General features: G+C 37.9%; 1 long non-coding RNA gene across 1 annotated transcript; it reads right to left on the bottom strand.

Annotated features, from left to right (window-relative positions):
* Positions 1–21287: 21287 nt before the first annotated feature.
* LOC139139726 (uncharacterized) lies at positions 21288–23320 on the bottom strand. Its single transcript, XR_011553872.1, has 3 exons — positions 23138–23320; positions 22550–22620; positions 21288–22057 (listed from the first exon to the last, which is right to left on the bottom strand). It is a non-coding gene; the product is annotated as an uncharacterized lncRNA (long non-coding RNA).
* Between the last annotated feature and the right edge of the window lie 719 nt (positions 23321–24039).

Consider the following 24039-nt stretch of genomic DNA (forward strand, 5'->3'; position numbering starts at 1 on the left):
ATGGCTCAAGTATTGTAATATTCTTTGACACACAATATGCTCCGATTAATTATTTGTATTCTTTGTTTGATAACTTGAATTTGAATAAAATGACAGCGTATGAGCGTCAAGAAGTGATCATTCATGCTAATAATTCAGCACATCAGGCTCAACAGCAACATGACAAACATAACTTATGGTTAATTATTTTAATTTCCAGACACAACAACTATCTTCTAAAAAGAATGCTTAGAGGTTAGACAGCTATGAAGGTAACATGAACAGTACTGTGTCATCTGTACCAAAAAAGGTTTTAAGTAAACTGTATGCAAGAGAATATAAGCAGAAAAGAAGACAAAACCACTCATTTTTGGCTGGTGAACGTGAAAAAGATAAATTAAGGAAAGCGCTGAAGAGGCAAAATCAAGATTTTAGAAAGACTGAAAAAGTTCATTTGAAATTGCATATGCAACAACAGAGACTAAATCCCCAATTCGAACACAAAGAACGTTGTCAACAACAAGTACAAAAGAAAGTACTGCGACAAAATCCAGTGTTCAAAGAGAGAGAAAAACTGAAACTACGGTCATGCACATATAACTGAACTTCGACAAAATCCGTAATTCAAAGAGAAAGAGAGACTGAAACTACGGTCACATATAACTGAACTCCGACAAAATCCTGTGTTCAAAGAGAAAGAGAAACTGAAACTACGGTCACATATAACTGAACTCCGACAAAATCCAGTGTTCAAAGAAAAAGAAAATCAAAACTTACGGTTACACATAACTGAACTTCGACAATATCCAGTGTTCAAAGAGAAAGAGATACTGAAATTGCGATCACAGATGAAATACTTGCGTTAAAATCCAAACTTTAGACAACCAGAAAAGGAGAGGCATAAAATATACATTCAAAATTTGCGAAAGAATTCCACATTTAGACTAAAGAGAAATTAAAGACCAAAATCTCCATGAGATCTCTTCGCAAATGTACTATAAAAATGTAATATAAAAACGCTAAGAGACAGCAGCAACAAAGTTATAAAAGCTCCCAAAGGCAGAGTGTTGTTTTCCAACAGAAAGAGAAACATTTGAAACGAAAAGCACAAGACATAAGCAAAGAAAGATATGTAATTACTGAACTGAATACAAGCTGGCCAGACAACAGCACAGGGCAACAAATAAGACACATTGATGATTTTAATCAACACTTGCATGAAAAGAAATTGAAACATCGTCATGGTGAATTATTGCAAGACTACATCATTTTGATAGTTTCCAGAAACATACATCTCAAGGACCCATTTATGTCTGTTCATCGTGTCATCAAACATGGTTCAGAAAGTCTGTAATTCAAGCTGCCATATTAGGGGTGTCTGTAAATGTGGTAACTAGCCATAACGACCAGTAACGACCAGAAACGAGCAGTAACGAGCAATAACGACCTAGAACTAGACAGAGCGAGCCAATAACGAGCCATAACGAGCCAAAAAAATTATGATCTGTCCATACATTAATCTGCAAGGGCAGTTCCCGCCAATCTTGGAAATCCCGCCCTCTACGTCCTGTTTGGACATGGTGCGGCTCGTTACCAATAATGAGCTGCAGCGTAACAATTACAGTCAATAAAGACAGGAAACAAGCAGTAACGAGCATTAACGAGCAATAAGGGGCCAGAACAAGATAGAATGAGCCAATAAGGGGCAATAAAGAGCCCCCCCCCCCCCATAAAAAGATCTTTTCCCCAATGGATTACTCATGCTAAGGGACAGAAAAGAAATTATAAGACGGGAGGGCTGATGTTTTTCAACATGATGCTGAGGAAAAAATAGTGAATTGTGAACTTCAAACGTGTTTCCATGAAAAGTAGTGACGCTCATCAATTTACATGCTCAAAAAAAAACATACCGTGAACATTTTAAAGAAGCTTTATCCTTTGAAAATAATCAAAATAAAATCAAATAAAGTAAACAGTTGCACAAAAACCCTCCCTCCCACCCCAGGGGACTGATTTCTTCCCCCTGTGGTTTTGTAAGGGAAAAATTGTTTATAGTTTATCCCTGGATTACCATGTGAAGTGAGGTTGTAGTTTTCGCCCGTAATTCACATATCAATTTTTAAATCTCACATCTTCACTTCCAAACACCACATTGTATTTGACAAACATTTACAAATGCAAAGACATAGTCAGTATTGTATCGCAAAAAGAGTTCCATGCTTTTCTCATAGATTGCCATATAGTAGCTCAACAGCTTGAGTAAAATTAGAGGCAAATCATATTTCATGCACACACATGCACTTCTTACAGTGTTTCCGTTAACGCAAAATCCTGCGTATTTTACACAAATTGTTCGGAAATACACAAAAAAAATCATGACTGCGTAAACAAATATGCATTGAGAAATGCCGCCCAATGACACGACGTACTTGGCCCGCACTACATTGCCTGAATGTGGTTCAATGCAGGACAAAAATAGAACATATGCACCTGCTTGCAAGTGACATTTATCATGATATTGCAACATTTTAGACTTTAGCAGACCGCAGCACTTTATGCAACATTGTATTTCATCATCACAAAACGTCATGTCAATCAGTTCTGTACAGACAATGGCACTACAGATGCAAAAAATTCGAGAATCGATCGAGTCTACATTGTTGGTAACACAATACAGTTAATGGTCATTTCGTCGCATGCTATTTGGAAAGTGTTTACGGGTGACCATTTAGACTCTGTCGGGTTGCATTCTTGAGAGGTCCTGCTGGACTTTGAACAGTATCTGCTTTTTGTTGGCCCTTTGAAAACACTAATTTCGTAGTCAGAAGGTATTTTCTTTGAACATGAACTCATTGGGCTGCTGAACGATCATATACGGGACATGCATCACGGCATGGCAAACATTCTGCTACACCTTGAAGCCCCTAAGGTTGTTGTTTTTTGTTAATAGAGCATGCGCATGACGTACTTGGTGTAACTAAGACCTCAACCAACTCCACTTACAGACAATCAATGTTCAACAAATCTGAAATTTTGGCAAACCATAAGTCATTCATGGATAATTTTAATATTACAAGAAAGGATGACCATAATAAGTTGCCTAGCTTATACTGGATACCAAAGCTCCACAAAACACCTTACAAAGCTAGGTTTATCGCAGGATCTTCAAAATGTTCAACAACAGAGTTATCGAAGATACTGACTTCTGTTCTTTGTACTGTTAAACGGGGACTTCAATCATACTGTGATGTTGTCTTTTCTCGGAGTGGTATAAATCAAATGTGGATATTAAAAAATTCGAAGGAACTCTTGGAAAATTTGAAATCAAGATCTGTTTCAAAAATAACATCTATTAAAACTTTCGATTTTTCCACATTGTATACCACAATACCACATGATAATTGATAAAGAACGCTTGAAAAACATCATCAACCAAGCATTTTTCTACAAAAATGGTTCACGGCGTTACAAATATGTGGTATTAGGGTATAATTCTACATATTTTGTTAAAAATATTACTAACGCTAAAGTGTTTTATACCGAGAAAGACATTATCAGTATGCTTGATTTCCTCATTGACAACATATTTGTTGAATTTGGAGGACACATTTTCCAACAGTTATAGGAATTCCCATGGGCACTAACTGTGCTCCCTTACTTGCCGACTTATTTCTGTTCTCATACGAGGCAGAATTTATCCAGAACCTTATCAAGCAGAAAAAGGTCTCTGTAGCTCGTACTTTCAACCTTACATTTAGATACATAGACGATGTTATTTCATTGAATAACTCTGAATTCAGTAAATATCTCGCTATGATTTATCCTCCAGAATTGAAGATTAAAGAAACTACAGAAACGGCCTCTTCTGCTTCATATCTGGACATTTTACTTGAATTTGACTCTAATGGTCACCTTTCTACTAGGCTATATGACAAGAGAGATGATTTCAACTTTAGTATAATCAATTTTCCACACCTCATCAGTAATATTTCACTCTCACCTGCTTATGGGGTATACATTTCCCAGCTTATTCGATATGCAAGAGCATGCAGTTCATATGGTGATTTTGTAGAGAGACATGGCCATCTGTCTTTCAAACTGTTAAATCAAGGTTACACCAGAGCAAGACTTGTCTCTACATTCAAACGCTTTTTTGGCAGGTATCGCAAGCTGGTTGATAAATACGATATCTCTCTTCGACAAATGATCACTGATGGCATCGGTGACATGGGGCCTTAGTGACCACTACCTATCTGACTTACAGATTGATATATGGCGGGTGCCACATGTGGGGCAGGATGCGCTTACTATTTTCGAAACACCTGACATCACTTCTTGGTCTTTTGGCCAGAGGTCCATATATCTTTCTTTCATGAATTTGACTTTGTTTGTGTACCGTCTATTTACTGTCTGTTCTGTGCTGTTTTGTGTCTATGTTTACAACTATTGTCTTACAAATTTTGACCTAGTGTTATTGGATTATGGATTGGTATGATTGCGATTATTTTACAGGAAACCCCCAAGTTCTACAGAAAAGACTGCCCAGCTCACTTCAGATACTGATTCCTACCTAAATACATTTTACGCAAATAAAAACTCAGTTGCGTAAAATCGTACCCAAGTTTTGAAATTGTAACGGAAACGCTGTTCTTATCTCTAAATTTCTATAAAACACATATATCAGTTATCAAACATATATAATTGTAGGGATATCGCTTGTTTTGTCGGGGAATTTATCAGTCGTAAAGTTTCTCACATACTCAGCTCATACTACTGCACAAGGAGAAATGCACTCAAGTATGATTGCCTTAATGAAATACAAGTAGTGTTTCCATCCAAATACGGATCAAGAGCACCCAAGACTCCGGATTTAATTTTTAAAATGGGGCCCTCCCCTCATAATCTCTCTCCAGTCCCTTACCATGATCACCGGCAAGGGTCAGAGTTCAGGCAAATGTGGTTTCATGAATGCAAAACGGATACTATGCGCGCTCAAGTTTATGAGCTGTCTGGGAATTGACTTTTCTGTCTTTCTTTATCAACAATACATAGATAAATGTGAATTTTTCTTTTTATTCGAAAAATGTTTATCAGGCTTCACTCATACGCCACGTGTTTACTGAGCACTGCAGCAGAGGTTTCGAGATTATACAAAGCATGTCGTAGAGGGCGGGATTTCAAGGACAGGCGGGAAGTGCAGTTGTAGTTCAATTTATGGACAGATCATTTTTATTTTGCTCATTATTGGCTCGTACTTTCTATTTCTAGCTCGTTATTGCTTACTGTATGAGCACTCAGTTGCACAATTTTTTGGCAATACCACAGGGTCCGGCGAGCAATATTCGTCTAGAAATTATGAATATGATCAATAAATGTCTTGTATTAAACTTTTTTTTCATTATACAAGCCTTACCTGTGTCTAGTGTGTGCCTATTACTTTACCCTAGCTATCTGTAGATAGTATTTCAAAGAAAACAGTCTATATCTGTTAATTTGCCCTCCCTAATCCCCTTCATTAATTTGTTCTGCCGATCGCCAACACGGGGACTTATCGCCCTGACCAAATAACTCGTTAGCAGCTCATAAGGTAGTAGACGGAAAGGGCTGAAACTCTCAGGGTCCGTGGCAAGAGGATGGGAGTAAAGTACCTAGACACTTAATTTATGCACGTATGCATAGATAAACAGGAATAAACAACGTATACTATTAGGTATGTATGTATGTATGCGCGAACGCCATTACGTAATGTTCTACAGTTCAGCAGTGACGGTGTCCGCATTGAATTTTCATGTGAAGTAATGGATACGAACATATTGGAGTCAGGAAGGAATATTTTATCCCCTGATGTCTTATAAAATGTGAGAGAATATCAATTGAATATGAAGCGTACAGGTTTCTATGTTACCCCAAAGGCGTACGTAGCAAGGCTTTCCAAGTTCCACTGCACGATGTACGCGACATGTCTGTGCTGCTTCTATTTCGCGACAACTTCACAACTAACGCGACAGTCTGCTGAAGTTTATTCCTGTAATTCTACTTCTCTGTTTTGATATCTAAATGCCGCAGACATCAGACTTAGGCAAGCGTCGCTACCTCCTTTCTTTACGTCGGTCATTATACAGACCATGGAGGTCCCTCCTTTTTCTACCTCCAAGCATACAGATCACGGTCCCGCCAGCGGGACCGTGTACAGACCACGTACAGACCAATGACGAACTATCTTATGACGGAGTGTCGCGCAAACGGTAACGGAAATTTAATTGAATTAAAACGAAATTAAGGCTTATATTCTGTTTTTTAATACCTCCCTTGGTACAATACACCATGGTCGTAAAAATATACCATTCTCCTCGATAGAATTTCGTAACTTTTCAAGAACATTTCCCGAAGTAAACATCAACATCCATCATTCCACGACGAGTCATTGCTGGGTTTACTACTTGACTTTAGAGCCAGATCAATGGGGAAAGTCAAAATGGATCAAAATATTCTCGTTATTTTTTCAAAGGTTCATTTCTTTGCGTAATTCTTGATTCGAAACGTATCTCCGTTACATTTATCCAAAGAAGGGAACATAATGAACAATGCAAAGATCCAGTAATGTCAATGAATCTGTAACACAAGCAATTAAGCCAGCGAAATTTCAAAGAAAAGCACAAATCAACAGGCAAAAAAACAAACGAATCTCTCTCTCTCTCTCTCTCTCTCTCTCTCTCTCTCTCTCTCTCGTTGTGTATCACCTGTCAGATATGCTTTAAACTCGGAAAGTTTTTGAATGTGGCAACTATATAACCACGAAATTGTGGTTATTCCATTGCCACAAAGCACGCTGCCGATCATTTATTTCACGATGATGTCACAGCAAAATCTCAGACAAATCAATGTATTTTCACCAAAACATGTCTCCAGCTACAATAATTCTACTTGGGTCACATCAGACAGTTGATATTTTAGAAAGGTCGTGGCTTGCAAAGAGTCAAAAGAAAAAGTATTGTTTTTCATAACATCGACAACGAAAAGAAGTCTTGTCAAATGCGTAATTTGCAGATCCGAGTTGCTTTCATTGACATGAGAGTTTTCCTAGTGATAGTATTGGTTTTCTATTCGTGTTAATTATCACACCCTATGGTTTTCCTTCACGATAAATCTCTACAAATCAATTTACTTTTGGCCAACTTGAGCCTGCTGCTAGAAAATTCAACGCGATCCTTTCTATTCTGTTTTGCTGATCAGACACGAGTAGGCATCACTGTCAAGCCATTGGCAGTGGAACTGGTCTTCCACACTACACCGTCTTTGGTCAAATCATAAACAGACAGACGAGTTCATTTCGATCCTAGAAACATTCGTGTTTTTTTTTAGAAATGTTCACTAGATTTATCCCTGATTTAATCATCCCGACTTTACACAATCGGTACAAACACTGCATTTACTTCATACGGTAATTTTAGTCTTTGTGGCTTAGTAGTGTTTAAGTTGTGTCTGCCAAATGAAAGCCTAGGAAATTTGAACGAATTTAACATCCCAACTTTGATGCCGGAGCATTTTAATGTACTAAAACACAGTGGGGAGACTTTATTCGAGTAACTGATAGTATATCAATCGACCTTGACACTCAGCGAAGCTTTTGTGCGAGTATGCAAATTTTGTTTACAACTTGCCCGTTTGCTCGCTACCGTAAACAAGATATGAGCCAGCATAGTGTCAAAGGTCGCAACTTCCGTCTTCCGGCTTTACTCCCATCCTCATGCCATCAACTGGTAGAACCACTCGATCGTTGTTCTCCGTCTTTGACCATTGGAATCCTGAAAATAACTAGTCAGCGTTCTTACTTGCTGAAGTACAAAGCTGATGCCGACTTTTTTTCGAAAATTTACGCCACCTAACCCTTCAAAAATGAAGATTTTTTGAAATCGGACCCTGAGAGTTTCAGCCCTTTCCGTCACAGTCGTTTGGAGAGCTATTCAGCGCTGGGTCTATTTGCCCCATAGACGAGTGTGCAGAAGCGAGAAATACCCCAAGTCTGGAAATGAAATGGCTATTTCGTATAGGGATTGTGCCACCATGTCATCTTCGACGTTCGATTTTACCGTGAAAAGTAGCAAGTTCATCTATCATGTAACCGTCGACCGTTCCCTAGCATTCTCAAAATTCATACCTGGTACTTGATTTGCTTCACAAACGCTCGTTTCGTGTGATTTTCGGCCGAATTCGACGGACACGTCGCTAAAACATAAGCGTGAGCAACATTCCGGTCACCTCACAGTGGACGTTGGGCACCTCCACTTTACTGATGTTAGCGCCGCGTACCCATGAGGGGCGACTGGAAGGTTGTTCATGCCTTATGTTTTGGCGACGTGTCTTCTGAACTCGGCCGAAAATCACACGAAAATTCATATCTGATACTTCATCTGCTTACAAAATGCTCATTTCCTGTGATTTTCGGCTGAGTTCGAGATAAACCTGGCCAAAACATAAGCGTGAGCAACATTCCAGTCATCCCTCATGGGTAGGCGGCGCCAACGTCAGTAAAGTGGAGGGACCCAAGAGGTGACCGGAATGTTGCTCACCCCCAGGTTTTGGCGAGGTGTCCGTCGAATTCGGCCGAAAATTACACGAAACGAGCGTTTTTGAATCAGATAAAGTATCAGGTATGAAATTTTAGAATGATAGGGAGCGATCGACGGTTGCATGATAGATGAACTTGTTAATTTTCACAGTGAAATCGGACACGGAATGTGACATGGCGTGGTTTTTATAGCCATTCTGTTTCCAGACTTGGGGTATTTCTCGCTTCTGCACACTCGTCTATGGGGCAAATAGACCCAGCGCTGAATAGCTCTCCAAACGACTGTGCTTTCCGTCTACTACCTTATGAGCTGCTAACGAGGTATTTGGTCAGGGCGATAAGCCCCTGCGTTGGCGATCGGCAGAACAAATTAATGAAGGGGATTAGGGAGGGCAGTTAACAGATATAGACTGTTTTCTTTGAAATACTATACACAGATAGCTAGGGTAAAGTAATAGGCACACACTAGACACAGGTAAGGCTTGTATAATGAAAAAAAGTTTAATACAAGACATTTATTGATAATATTCATAATTTCTAGACGAATATTGCTCGCCGGACCCTGTGGCAATACCAAACGTCATAGAGGGCGTGATTTCTAAGCTTGGCGGGAACGGCACTTGTAGTTTAACTTAGGGTCTGATCAAATTTTTTTGGCTCGTTATGGATCGTTATTGGCTCGTTCTGTCTAGTTCTAGGTCGTTATTGCTCGTTACTGCTCGTTTCTGGTCGTTACTGATCGTTATTGCTAGTTACCACATTTACAGACACCTGCCATATTAGCCACACATTCTGCCAACGCATCTCAATACCTGACTGGCTATATCTCTGTGAACAATACAGAATGGGTTTGTACTACATGCTATAGATCTATATCTGCAGGCAAAGTCCCAAAACTGTCTACAGCCAATGGAATGAATTTTCCTAATATACCATCAGAATTACATTTACACCAACTAGAGGAACGGTTAATAGCTTTGAGACTTCCTTTTATGCGTTTGTGCAACTTGCCCCTTGGAGGTCAAAGATCATTATCTGGTCCTGTGGTGAATATTCCAACAGATATAAACCCTACCATCAATATGCTACAAAAAATGCTTAATGAATCTGCAACTATACCAGTCAAGCTAAAACGAAAGTTATCATATACACGATGCGAATTTACTGAAAATAGCAGACCCAAAAAACTGATGCAGGCATTAGTGTGGCTTATGGAAAATAGTATTCTGTACCAAAATTCAGGTATCCAAATTGATGATTCATGGTTCCAGAGAATCAATGATAATACGGATACTGACATGGCAGCCTTCATTGAGAATACAGACAGTGCATCCCAACCGTCAGTTGAGTCTGATTCTGACACGGATTCTACCGGTAGTGATGCATTCAGTGAGGTTGATCCTAAAGAGGGTGCTGTTGCTAATATGGATACTTTACTTGATGATACTAATATCTCTAATCAAATGTTCACATTTGCACCTGGCGAAGGACAAAGACCTTTGAGCTTATTTGCTGATAAAGATGCAGAATATTTAGCTTTTCCTACCATATTCTGTGGACAACGTCGATTCAATGATACAGAAAATCACTCTCCTGTATATTACAGTGACATATATGTAAATGGGAAGTTCGTAATGTGGACAGACGCGTTGCTAATTGTGTACCAAATATATTTTTTTAACTGAAGAAATTTGCAGTTGAAACAAAATTAAATCCATGATAAAGTACACCTTGCATTACGGCGTTGTAAAACTGAGGGTAAAATTACAAAGTTGCTGACCTATTAAACCCTGATAAAGTAAGGCTACTCAGACTTGATGACGGTTTTTATATATGCAGAGATTTGCGTAATTCACCACCTTACTTGGAAAAAAGAAAGAAGGATGTCTTTGCTATGATCAGACAACTTGGTCTACCGACATGGTTCTGTTCCCTCTCAAGTGCTGATACTAGATGGATTGATCTTCACCGCATACTGGGCCTTCTTGTTGATGGCAAACACTATACTGATGATGAACTGAAAGCTATGCCCAATCTCCACCGCAGAGTTCTTATCGGCGTGTATTTCCCACAATTCCTTGCGCTGTCGCCGATAATGACTCTGCCACAGGTGTCTTGTTTACGTGGTAAATCACCACATACCGATCCGCAAACCGGAAGTCAGCTCGAAAACCGACACTGTGACGAACTAGCTGAAAATACAAAGTCCGTCCTCCATGAAAAAATGTTCATCGGTTTGAAAACTAATTACTATAAGTTTATAGCAAAACACGAACTGGAAAAATATAATTACCTTTGGAACTACTTTTAAATAGTGTAATTATTCGGGAAGAAACAAGGCTTTGACCTGTTCCGACCTTTGGGCGAATCCCCTGTATCGTCTGCTGATGATGTATTTTCTTGAATTGTGACCCCTCCTGCACTCGAAGTTATTTACCATGGCCGTATATATGAATACTCAAGAAAGAACAATAAATAAACACTGAAAAGAGAAAATGGCGTTTTTATTTGAATTTGTAGATAACTGTGCGCGTGCTGGAACGAATTCGAACTGCCGCGCGTTACTGTGGCAATACCATAGCTACAGTGCGCGACAGGTAAAAAAGTAGTCCATTGACGTTCCAATGACCTCGAGGTCACATGAATATTAATCTGCCTGTGCCAGAGATATGCTTATTAGCGTACGCGCGATAAGAACTCTGGTTCGAGAGTGAGCTATGCCCTCATTCATGATGACGTAGCCCGCAATGCAATCTGGGATATACTTAGGGATATGGCCGCCATGTTTGTTGTCTGCTACACGTACGTATACTCGAATCAAGTCGTGAGCTGTTTGATGTAAATATACTCTGTATCGTCATTTTAACATTTGGTTAGTGAATCACTACTAAGTATTATGTCAAATTGCTGTGTTCCGTACTGTTTCACCAACAGTAAGGACTATATCCTGATCAGTTTTCACTCTTTTCCAACTGACAAACGCCAAAACTCCCATCGGAAACGACTGGTAAGAAATGACGGCAATATATCGAGGAACGCAAAAGTGTGTGGTCTGCATTTCTTAGGAGGAAGGAAGACATACGATAATCATACATTGACTAAAACAATGAAGATAATTTGGTCAGGTACCTTGTTTAACTTTTCATTATTTTAGACACTGCAAATGACCACACGGCATGTGATTTTCACCAAGTATAGGTACAAATTAGTCATGTTTCAGTAATAGACTATGATTAGAAACACGTTCACAACTTTTTCAAGACAAATTAGAGAAAAAAAGAATATGACATGACTTTTGTCCCCTTAAGCGCTATCATGAGCTGTAGTTGCTCACAACTTGTGAAACATACAACAATGATTGGACTGACTGTACTTGACTTTTTTATAGAAACATATGTAGGTTCATTATATACCTTGATGAAAAGCTCACAACTAAATTGATTTGCTATGCAATATTTTTGAAAAAGAAAAGTGATCCAGTGAAAGCACACCACAAGGTCTTCTCAGAGAAACACACCACATGTAGATAGGTTTGCAAATGTATATATTTTTTAATCACATGTATTTTGAAGAGCAATATAACTTTCAAGACAATGAAAACTGAGTTATCATGTTATGAATAAAATGATGAGGAGAGGTAAGCCATAATCAAAATTTTGAATGTATTCTTGTTTTTGCTAGTGTGATAACAGGGTTTGAGTGTATGGTAGATATGTAGACAGTAACCAGAACTGAATTGTATTCTGGTCTACCAAACATTCTCAAAATTAATTCTATAGAACATCAAAAAAGCGCCAATTGTCTCTTAGCACAACTGATTTCATGTTTACATCGAAAAGAAATAAAAACACTATGGTTATTAAGTTCTTAAAACTTTTTACTAAACAAATTTTGACAAACAAATTTGAATTGTACCTATCGTCAGGGGTATAACATCATCAAAGTATCAAAAGAAACATTATCACCCAATTTCAGCACAATCGGTCCTGTAGTTTTATAGTTTTAAATGTTTGATGAAAAGTACACATTTTTTACCTTATTTGCATATAGCTCATTGAACCATAATGTCTTGGATTCAACTTCATCAAACTATTACAAGAAACATCCTCACCTTATTTCAGGTTAATCAGCCCCTGTAGTTTTAGAGTTTCAAATTTTTGACAAAAAAATACATGGTTTTATACCTAGTGTACATACTAGTATCATTCACTGTACAATGTTGTCATGGGTTCAACTTGATAAAACTACATGTATTACAGGAAACATCTTACCAAATTTCAGCTCAAATTGATTAAGTAGTTCTAGAGGTTTAAATTTGTGATGAAAAATAGCCAGTAATTTTAAAGTTCAAAATTATTGACAAAAAATGCATTTTCCTACTTACATGTAATATCATTCAACGTATCATAATACATGAGTATTATTTCATTCAACAATCACTAGAAACACCCTATCCAAATTTCAGCTCAATTAGCCTAGTAGTTATAGTCTCAAATTTATGACAAAAAAGACAAATTTTGTACCTATTTTGTATAGTATTCATCATACCATGTCATGATTACAACTTTATTCAACTATGGCAAGAAACATTCTCACCAAATTTCAGCTCAATCAGAACAGTCCTAGAGTTTTAAAATTTGGATGAAAAATACACATTTTTGCATGTAATTTGTGTATCATTAATTATATCATAATGTCATGGTTCATTCAACTATAACAAGAAAAACACTCTCCTAATTTCAGCCTGACTGACCCAATACTTTTCAAGTTATTGATTTTTGACCAAAACCCACAATTTTTACCCAAATCAAATGCCACTTGCCTAATTTTTTTTTACATTTCCATATAACTTATGTATCCACAAAATAGCAATGTAATTGACCCAGCAGTTTTGTTTTGTCGTTTACAAACACACACTCACACACACACACACACACATCCAGACACACTGAAATTTGTACATTCAGTTGTGCTAAAAAACTGGTGCATCACTTTGTATCAACAACTGTTATTTCTGATGTTGCAAGAAATCTTAATCTAGCCCACACAAATTACCATTGATTCATGTAAACTTTGCAATTTTAAACCTTTTCATCCAACTTTCTTAGAACAGAGATAAATTATGTGTAAAGTATGTGTTGGTAGTCAGGTCCTAATCTGTTCCTTCTAATCATTTAGAAATTGTTATGCATGTTCTTTTTCACTGTTTGGGTCCAAAACGTTCTGCAATTAAGGCAGGTAAAATCCATTCTTCATGGAAACTGAGAAGCTTTTTTTGGATTGGTTTCCAAAAGTCCTCGTCAAAGTTGATCTTTATCCAACTTACTGGGAAGTCTATATGGGTGAATATTACAAGATATGCCACTTGATAGCCAGTCATTGCCATTTCCATTTGAACTTGATAAAACCATTTATGGCGTTCTTTGATACATATGGCATTGTTTACGATTCGAAAAGCAAAAGAACTATCTTTTTCCTTCTTTTTATAACAGCCTCCAATGGTGTACAGGTCCTACTGGCAGATAGACACTTGACCTCTAACACAGATGACTCACCATCAATGGTACCAACTCTGTCAGGAGACAATGCTAACTGGCCATTTTCTTTAGAGATAAACAGTCCACATTTTCTGAGTGAATACGATTTCCCCGCTGCATTGAACTGCTGTTCAAACTTTGACACTGCAGTGTCTTAATTATCTATGCCGCATTTGATGTGGTCAGACTTGGGTCGCTGGCCTGGTTTCCCAACTGTCAGGCAACGTTTGACTTTATTTATGGGATTTCCATTTCCACAGTAGTCCTTACAGTTACTTCCTGTAATTCTCCCTTTATGCGCCCGCCACAACAAGATATTATCTTGTTGGCCAATAGTATCTTGTTCTACCTTTAAACAGCTTTCGGGTGAAAGTTGAAGCTCATCTATTATAATTTCTTCTGGTGTTTTAGAATATTCTTCTTCATCTTCCTCTCCACTCTCTTCTGAAGATGTTTCCAGTATCTGGTGAAGACAGGTGAGGTGACCAATAGTGTTTAGGCCTGACTTCAATTTGTTGAGGTCAAGACTAAGTTCAATTTGGTCATCTGATACGGCTTTGTAAGCATGATATCCCTCCAGTGGTGCTTTTGATTTTTTTCTGCCAAATATATACTTTTTGAATCTTCTTTCACCAATTTTAGTTGGTAAAGTCAGTCCTTTCCTTTTACGGGATGGAAGATGCCACTTTTGGGGTTGTTCTGTACAGGATGCGGTCTTCTGACTCTCTATGTAATCCAGGACAGCAAACAAACTAGCAGCCACATGGTTACATTTGCCTCCTTTCCCAGCAACACACTGACAGTGTCCTTTGAGAATTATGCCAGTATTCCAAAATATAACTTTAGTTGTATATACTTTATCTTTCATACTAGATTGTACACGAGTCCAGAGATGGCAGTGATCACCGGTTTGATTACTTTTTATTTCCTGAACATGACCTGATCCGTAGAAATTGTATTCCTTCCCAGTGTTCTCCACAAATGAAAATTAAAGGCGGACGGCTAATTAGCATATTTATTTGCATAATATTTGCATATAATTTACATATCACCAGGGCTATTCACAAGGCATTCCAGTGATGAGATATACTTCTGATATTTTTAATATTTTTCTCCATTCAGAAGTGATAAATGGCAAGCTATACAATTTATTTTTAAATTTAAATCCTTTTTATTTACATTAAGGTGGTTGGAAAGGCTATTTTTGCACCAATTCTTTTCTCAGAGTTAATGTCAAGTTTCAAGTGTTAGAATCAAGATATTTAGTTCAAATTTTCAGGATAACTCCCTTAGTTAATATTTTCTCCAAAGAATATAAAAATTGTATATTTGCAGCCATAATTTTGAAATATGACACCAGTAAATATTAAAATTCAATTTTTCATATTTTTTTGCATATTTGAATTAAATTATAATTGGATAGTATTAATATTACCAAATTAGTTATAAATATGTTGACACTATTTATTGTAAGATTTGTACGGCAGGATTTGTAAATAAAATTTGTTTTTATGATTTTACATGGGTTTATATATCAAAAAATTATTAAAAATTCTTTCAAATTTCAAAATGTGATTTTTCAAAAAGTACTTCAAATACAGAAAAATTGTGCCGTACAAATCTTATCTGTAACCTTGTTAATAGGCTGTAAAAATTCCATGTCCATATCTCATTTCAAAGTTGGATTAAATTGGTATAAAATTATGTAGGAAAACTGTTATTCTGTCAAAAATGTTGAAAACAAGCCATATTTGCACCCCTCTTTTGAAGTCATAGAGCAGTTTTTTTTGGTTAATCTCACTTTTGACACCTCTTTGACACTCAAAGAATCTAAAAATGCATTTACAATAGCAGTCACTCACTCTGAATGCCAGCACCGCCTTGTCAAACTTTCCTGAAAAACAGCAAATAATGACTTTCCCTTTTCAAACATTTTATTAAAAGCTAGGGGACCTCTACCATAGTTAATACACTAAGAACTCCCCAACTTCTTCTTATTTGGTCAGTTTTTCAGAAGTTTTAACAGGCTATAACTCTGCAATGCCTTTGTGCCCAAATGTCTAGTTTTTTTTATTCCACAGAGAATGTTGACTACTTTTATATTTTAATAGTTTTGTTGAAATTTATAACTGACGCTCTAGCCTTTCCAACCACCTTAAATAAATAATAAAACATCAAAAGTGAAAAAAAAAACATTGAACTAATACAAACAATACACAATTTAGTAAATATATTGCACAATACCAACATGAAAATTCAAAAGTAGGCCTACATGAGAAGTAATCAGTGTTCGAAATAATCGTTGGCAAATGGTGGCACGTTTTCATATGATCCTCTGTTACTATATGATTGTCTGTAGCCCGATTGGTATTAAAGCCATGAACGTCTTTTTTTACGTGCGGCGTCCATGACAAGTTGATACGGGACTGAATATTTGCACTAAGTTACAATGCGGAGTCAGCGGAGCATGCCTGCAGAGAAACATACGTTGACTTTAAAACTCTTTTCATAATAAAGAGAGGCCCGAAAAAAAATGATACCAGGTATTTCCAAGAGAAAGATTTGAAATTTCATCGACTCATAGTTCGGCAAACGTACAAAACTTTGACAATTGCGCGGCGTAGGCTGCCATGCATGTTTGTGTGGAGCACGCTGGCGGGTACGCTGGCTGGCTCTTGATCTCGATCACACGCGACCTTTGAACTATACAGTACAGAACCGTATGTACATAGCTGCTGTATTCGGATGATCGCACGAATGATGATTTTAGCTCGTGCAGTTTCTTTTTACTTCATTTCATTGTGCCTTTCATATTTTAAAACGGTCACGGATTTTGAAACTTGATCAAACGCAACTGCTTCTCAAAGTCAATCGAGTGAATCGCATGCAAGTTACGAATGCGTGACAGGAAGTGACACACATGGCTTCAACGTCATGTGGACGTAGTCTGGTTCCCTGACCCATTTCCCCGGTAGAGGGCGTGGGGAAATATAGGGTCAGGTACCGGGTAGCCATCTTGAACAGAATTTTGTTCAAGATGGCGGAGGTTAGTCACCTGACAGAACATGCTACAACAAATATGGCTGCTACCATGAAAACGCCGGTCAAAATTCGACTGGATCAGAATTATGTTCGAACACTGGTATCCGAACCAAAAACATTGGCACACGAGACGGGAAACATAAACTGAAAGGATTAATCCAAAAGTATGGGGAAATGGAGGTGATTGAAGGCTGGCTGTGATATCGCAGCAGTACTATTGCGTGTATCGAACGCGCTAGGGTCATTGAGGTCATCGCCGACTGTGGCGTGACCCGATCGAATGACCCGAGCACGTTCGATACACGCCACAAGTACTGCTGCGATATCACAGCTAACTGAAAGCAAACTTTGTTGGAACTGTGAACGACGATTGATTTCGATGGAAAGAATGGTGTCCGAATTTCGTGAAAAATGCCAGGCATCATGTCGACGTTCTAAAAGTATTAAGAGGTGTGCTAAATCACAGTGGCTAAATCATGGAGGTAGAAAGTCTTTCATTCTACCTCCACGGCTTTGTGGTACAAACAAGAAGTTGGTGTCAAGTGAGCGAAACCCAAGAAAGATGAGAAAAAGTTACAAGTGTTACTTTCATCCAATCACAGCTTGTTTTATTTTAACCCAATAGCGTCCATGTTTACATTAGCCGGTACCTGACCCTATATTTCCCCACGCCCTCTACCGGGGAAATGGGTCAGGGAACCAGACTAATGTGGACGTACACGGATCTCAAAATGGCTAACTCGGCTCGGATACGCAACGACCTGAGCACGCGAAGTACCATACTTTTTTGCATCTGATATTTGTGTCAACCAATCGTACAATTTTAGCCACATCTGATCGAAATCACTTTTCCTGACCTTCGGATCCTTACAAGTACGAGACATTGGCGGCAATGGTAGTTGCCTATATAGGGGGTAGCTAAAAGCTGTATTAACCGCCATCTTGGAAATCGCAAAGGATTATGGGGCGACCACAGTGCTATTGGAGGGGCAAACCCAAAAACATGTCACTCAAGCCATAGAGTTCTAGCATACACATCGTATCAGACACTCCGCTATTTCCGATCATTTCTTCTACAGAACTACTAAAACAGCTCTAAATTCCACCAGAAAAGATATTTTCGATTTGAAATCGTTTAATTAATCGGAAATTAACACCGCTGAAACAATTCAATCGTCAAATTAATAGAAAGGACCATAGGCCTAATCATGAAATTTACGCGAAACATGGTTTTTTTATGTGATGACAGATTTATAGCATGAACGGTAACATATTTGAGATCGACAAATTTGTCATTCAAACTACGAGTAAGTGGAAATATATAATTGTATATAATGTAGTATGGACAAGCAGGTAAGAATCCAACGGCGTTTAGTGCATTAGTCTGTACTTACGAAAATAATAAAATATGACATCACCGATCATAAGAAACGTGGTGTTGAAGAACATATTTTTTTAACAGAAGACTACGGCGACCATTTTCGGTAAGTATAATTCTAACTTTAGCAAACTTCTGAAACAAACATATGAAGAGTAGCTTCAACAGTCTTGGTTTTGTTCTACTCTCGTTATAAAATTAATCAAATGTCGGGAAAGCATGTACATTTTCGATATCTGTTTAGCGACTGTGTAACCCCCTCTCTCTCGTGACAAGTCTAGCTATTTGATGTTTTATTTTGCCGACATTTATTTAATGGTTCACGGTTAACGCTCGATAATGATGTCGATTTCAGGTCGATGCCATCACTCTGTTTTAATTACTCCAGTCGTGTTAAATATCTATCCTTTAAAACGCGAATGCTGGTAACATCGCATCTTTTAGCGGGAAAACTTCAACTGGAGACATTTCACAGCCTGGAGCAAGTCATCACTATCAAAAGTCTGTAAAATTTTAAGTGTTTTGCTTCCGAATGGACATATTTAAATGCAGATGCAACTTCGTGCGTAAAATATTGAATGGCAATATAAATTTTATCGTTTAGAAAATATCTGACTGTCAAACTGGTCGTACAACCAACAGTAAACATGACGGAGCAATGATACGGACTTCAGAGACACTGTGTAATTTTTTCATCGCGACCGCTGATGAGAGCAAACTGGTAAAATATACAACCTGGCCAAGTATTTGGCTTTGAATTTTCAATTGCCCCGTGTTGAGAGATGTAATCAAAAGAAGGCTTTTTGAACACAAAAAAGAGAAAGAATGAGTCAGTAAATATCGAATGATAGACAGAAGAATCGAGACTGTCTATGATTTACTCAATTGGAAACATGATATTTCGATTAATTGACTAACACAAACAAAAAGAACATTTTATTCAACTAAAAAAAAATAAGTCGGCGCCTTTCCTTGGCATCCCTGGCAAAGGAGCAACACATGATGTCGTTTGGGTCTTCAAAAATCTTCGAAAACGGCTGGACGGTAATAATAATACTTTTCACGACAGAAAACAAGTAAAAGAACTTAAATCTGAACTTTAAGTAATAGTTCTGCAGACGAAATGATCGGAAATAGCGGAGTATCTGCCCGGAGTATCTGATACGATGTGTATGCTAGAACTCTATGGCTTGAGTGACATGTTTTTGGGTTTGCCCCTCCAACAGCACTGCGGTCGCCCCATAATCCTTTGCGATTTCCAAGATGGCGGTTAGATGCTTTGACTGAGTGCCCGCTGGCAAAAATGCAACACCGAGCCTTGTACCATGTCCGTTGTATGAAATGGACGGTGTCTGTACGGTACGGTCGGCAGCTTAACACATTTCAAGCTTTTTGAATTGAAGTCTTAGCGAATGTTCATCGGCACTACGGCCGTTTCACACTAAAAGCTCGTTGAAATAAAAGCGTGACAAAATCGCCGCTGAGAAACAATAGGTCTTCAACCACATTTTAGGGACTGGTCAGTTTCTTCAGCCTGGGGGGGGTCACCCTGTTTTTGACTTTGGTGATAGGGGGGGTCACCATGTTTTTGAAATGCCCAATAGGGGGGGTCAGTGTGTTTTTGAATTTTGAAACAGGCTCATCATTGCCTATAAAATGCTAGTGTCAGCCACAAATTTCATCATTGAGTTGTATTTTTCGGCGCGCCCTTTGGGCGCGTAACTTTAATAATCAGTCGTATTTTTCAGCACGCCCAACTTTAACATATCAAGCATACATACATCAGAGATATATGTATGTTCAATATTTTTCAGCGTGCTCTTCAAGCTCATTACTTTAATATATCAGACATTTTTCAGCATGCCCTTCAGGTGCATGACTTTAATATACAAGGCATATATATCAGAGATATCAGGATGTTTCATATTTTTTGGCGCGCCCTTCGGGCGCAATACTTTAATAAATCAGAGATATCTTGATGTTTGCTTTAATAGTGAAAGTGTACCATTATGAAATCTGCATTTCATATGAAAAGGATGACAAATTCCTGATACTTTTCTGTTCTCTCTATGAGAATTCAGTATGAGAAAGCAACATGCACAAATATTTCACAATATATATTTGATACAGTGACTTATTTTAGGGATAGAAAAAGGACAAGATATCTTTCCTTCTCATTGATGCAATTATTTTCCTTTGTGACACAGGTTTTCTGTAGAAAGATGCTTTTTTATGAACAAAATAACAGTTAAAAAAGGCAGTTTTTGTCATTATTAGCTGTGCTTTTATGGTTTCAATGTTACAAGAGAAGGTCCTCTCAGACACTGTACACATCAGATTTGGCTAAAAAAGCTCTCTATGGCTCCTCAGGAGATTTAATTGGATGGTTGGCAAGTCTTAACACCCATCAAAGTTTTTGATTCACTGCTTTTCCTCTTTGATATTAATGATTGTCATCCATTTCTGTACAACAGTTCAGGACATCTGGTTAAGCATAGAAAGTGTGAAATACATTCACAGCTCATTCAAAATACAGCTATGTACTATATTCAAACTTTAAGACTGACACTTTGAAATTCCTATCTTACAACTGACATGTCAACAATTTCATTAAAACATAGAATGACTATTTAAAATATGAATATATGTAAAATGTAAAATATAATTTATATATACGTATATATATATGTATATATATATATATATATATATATATATATATATATATATATATATATATATATATATATATTATATATATATATAAAATTTATGTCCACCTTTTGTTTTACCTATGTCGGCGCCGGGGGGGGGGGGGTCACCCTGTTTTTGAAATTTGGAATGGGGGGGTCACCCTGTTTTCAAAATTTGGAATAGGGGGGGTCAGCCACTTTTTGACGTCGGCAAAAAATAATCCACCGCCCCTCCCCCCCAGGCCGAAGAAACTGACCAGTCCCTTAATAAAGAGTATCGGCGGATATGAAAGAGGATCGGGCGAAAAAAATAAAGGATCGGGGCCGATCCTGTTAAACGGCCTTGGGAGAACATTGAGGATTGCATGCAGTCGCAAAACAAACCGACAGATGTGTGAACGGCCCCTCTTTATTTCACGACGTTGTCAGTTGCTGTCATTTTTATACAATAGGCTGTCAGATATTGTTCGGACAACTGACTGTGAAAACAGTTTAGGCTACAGAAAACAAAGGTGGGAGGGCGACAAAAAGAAGCCGGGCGCACCGCCCGTCAAAAACCCCTCGTGGAGAACACTGCTTCCTGAGAGGCTTTTCAGCAACAGGGAGTTCATATGAACTTTCAGAATCTGAGTCAGGAGAAGGGAGAATGATTGCCTTCCTCTTCACAAGGTACTCATACACATGTACATAATTAAAGTTTCTTGGCACATTTTGGGGATCACTGGTCCAGTTTGCAACCTGTGGTATGGGAACCTCTACTGCCACTGAGTCCACATAATCCTGAACAATGGCATATGATAAACTTCCATCAGGGTCAATTACAAACTTGTCTATACCAGCCTCATTTATATCTGTTACTCTGGAATGTTAAAAAAAGTTACAAGTTGTTATTTCTAAACATTTCTTACAACAACACAATCCTACGCACAATAACAAAATTTAAACTTAATGACTAATCTATGTTTGCAGCAGAAATTAAAATATCCCTATATTCAAGAAATCACTCATTGCAAACACCATCAACATACTGTTGTATATCATTTGTGGTTCTCATCATCAGTGTCAACATTTCAATTTTGGAGGGGGTTGCTTCCTTATTGCCGAAAATCAATATGTTTCTGGAAAATTTGAAGATTTGCAATAACAATAATCTGAACTTAAAAACACAATCCCTCAACCAACTGGTTCGTGGGACTGAATTACTATGCGTGATTTATTACAGTTCGGCATTTTTAAGAGTCGCACACTTAAAAATACTACTACTACTACTATTACCACTACTACTGCTATATAACTACAAACAACAATTAATGTATCATTAGTGAAAAAGCTTGTTGAAAAATTTACTTACTTTCACTCCCATAATAGGAAAACATCGACATTCCAACAAAAAATTATCATAAGGTAACAGCTAAAGATTGTCTTCGAATAGAAATCAAAAATAAAAGTATTAAAAGGAACCATTAAAATAAGGAAGATTACGTCAAAATAAAATGTTATACATTAGCATGCAATGATTCAAATTGAAAACAACGAATTTATCGAAATAAATTGTATTACTATAAAGAGTAGATGCGATGTAGTTAACTTTTAAACTGAAAACAACTCCGTAAATATAATCGTTGAAACTTAACACGCGTGGCAGATACATGTAAGTATACACAATAGAGTGTTCAAAGATAAAACACGGTGTTTAGCGAGCTGTGTCCAGTAAATGCATTACGGAAATGGAAATTTTACGGAAATTTTAATCTTTACGGGACTTAAACCATAAACAATTTAAATCTAAATTAAAACCTAAAATTCTTTCTAAATAAAACGTCAAATTCCCGTTACATGTAAAAAGACAGCTCAAATAGTGAACACAATCAAAATTGTCTGCTCGAAGCCTACGGTAATCGTAATAAAGGACGCGACGATAAATGTCACAGTTGCGTACCTCCTAACTAACGCTGCCTTGGACTCTGATTTTGCTGCAGAAAAGCCCCTACAACGTAGATATCTAACCAGATCACCGGCACGACGTGGGTATTATCAGAAACTACTGGCATGGGCAAAACTGCCCCTTTCACCATGTCCGGCGCGGCGTCAACCTGAGAAGCACGTCGGCCATTTTGATTTTACCGGGAATCCCTAAACATAGTCCAGCATGCATTGCTTCACATGATGATGACGTCATCATGAATAGGGTCTATTGGGCTACAAAGACAAGGTTACTGCACAGGGTACAGGGGACAGTCCCCTGGGGTGGGGAGGAAGGTGTTTTTTGTGCAACGGTTTACCTTATTTGATTTTATTAATTTTGACTATGATATTTCAAATAAAGAGTTCAACTCTACACCGTCTGACTGCTTTATTATTACCGACAAGTCCTTATCTCCTCTCCAACTTGTGTATACACCTCTGTAATTGCTCCGAAAACATTGCCAACTTGCTAATCCGCTGTCGGTATCAGCGGATTAAGTGACTGAGTCAACACCACAGCCGTCCCACACGCATCCTTATTTCACTACGTGTGGGACAGCTGTGGTGTTGACTTAATAAGCTAATCCGCTGATACGCTCAGTCATTAACAAGTTGGCAATGTTTGCGCAGCAATAAGAGTGGTATGTGCACTGGTTGACGAGGAGATAAGGAATTGTAGGTATTGGAAACACAGTCAGACAGTTTGGACCTTGTTTGGAGTCGAAAGCAAGTTGGCAATGTTTTTGGAGCAATTACAGTGGTGTATACACAAGTTGGAGAGGAGATAAGGACTTGTCGGTAATAATAATGCAGTCAGACGGTGTGAGTTGAACTTTTTATTTGAAATATCACAGTCAAAATTAATAAAATCAAATA

Source organism: Ptychodera flava, chromosome 9 (genome assembly GCF_041260155.1).
Source record: "Ptychodera flava strain L36383 chromosome 9, AS_Pfla_20210202, whole genome shotgun sequence".
Classification (NCBI taxonomy): domain Eukaryota; kingdom Metazoa; phylum Hemichordata; class Enteropneusta; family Ptychoderidae; genus Ptychodera; species Ptychodera flava.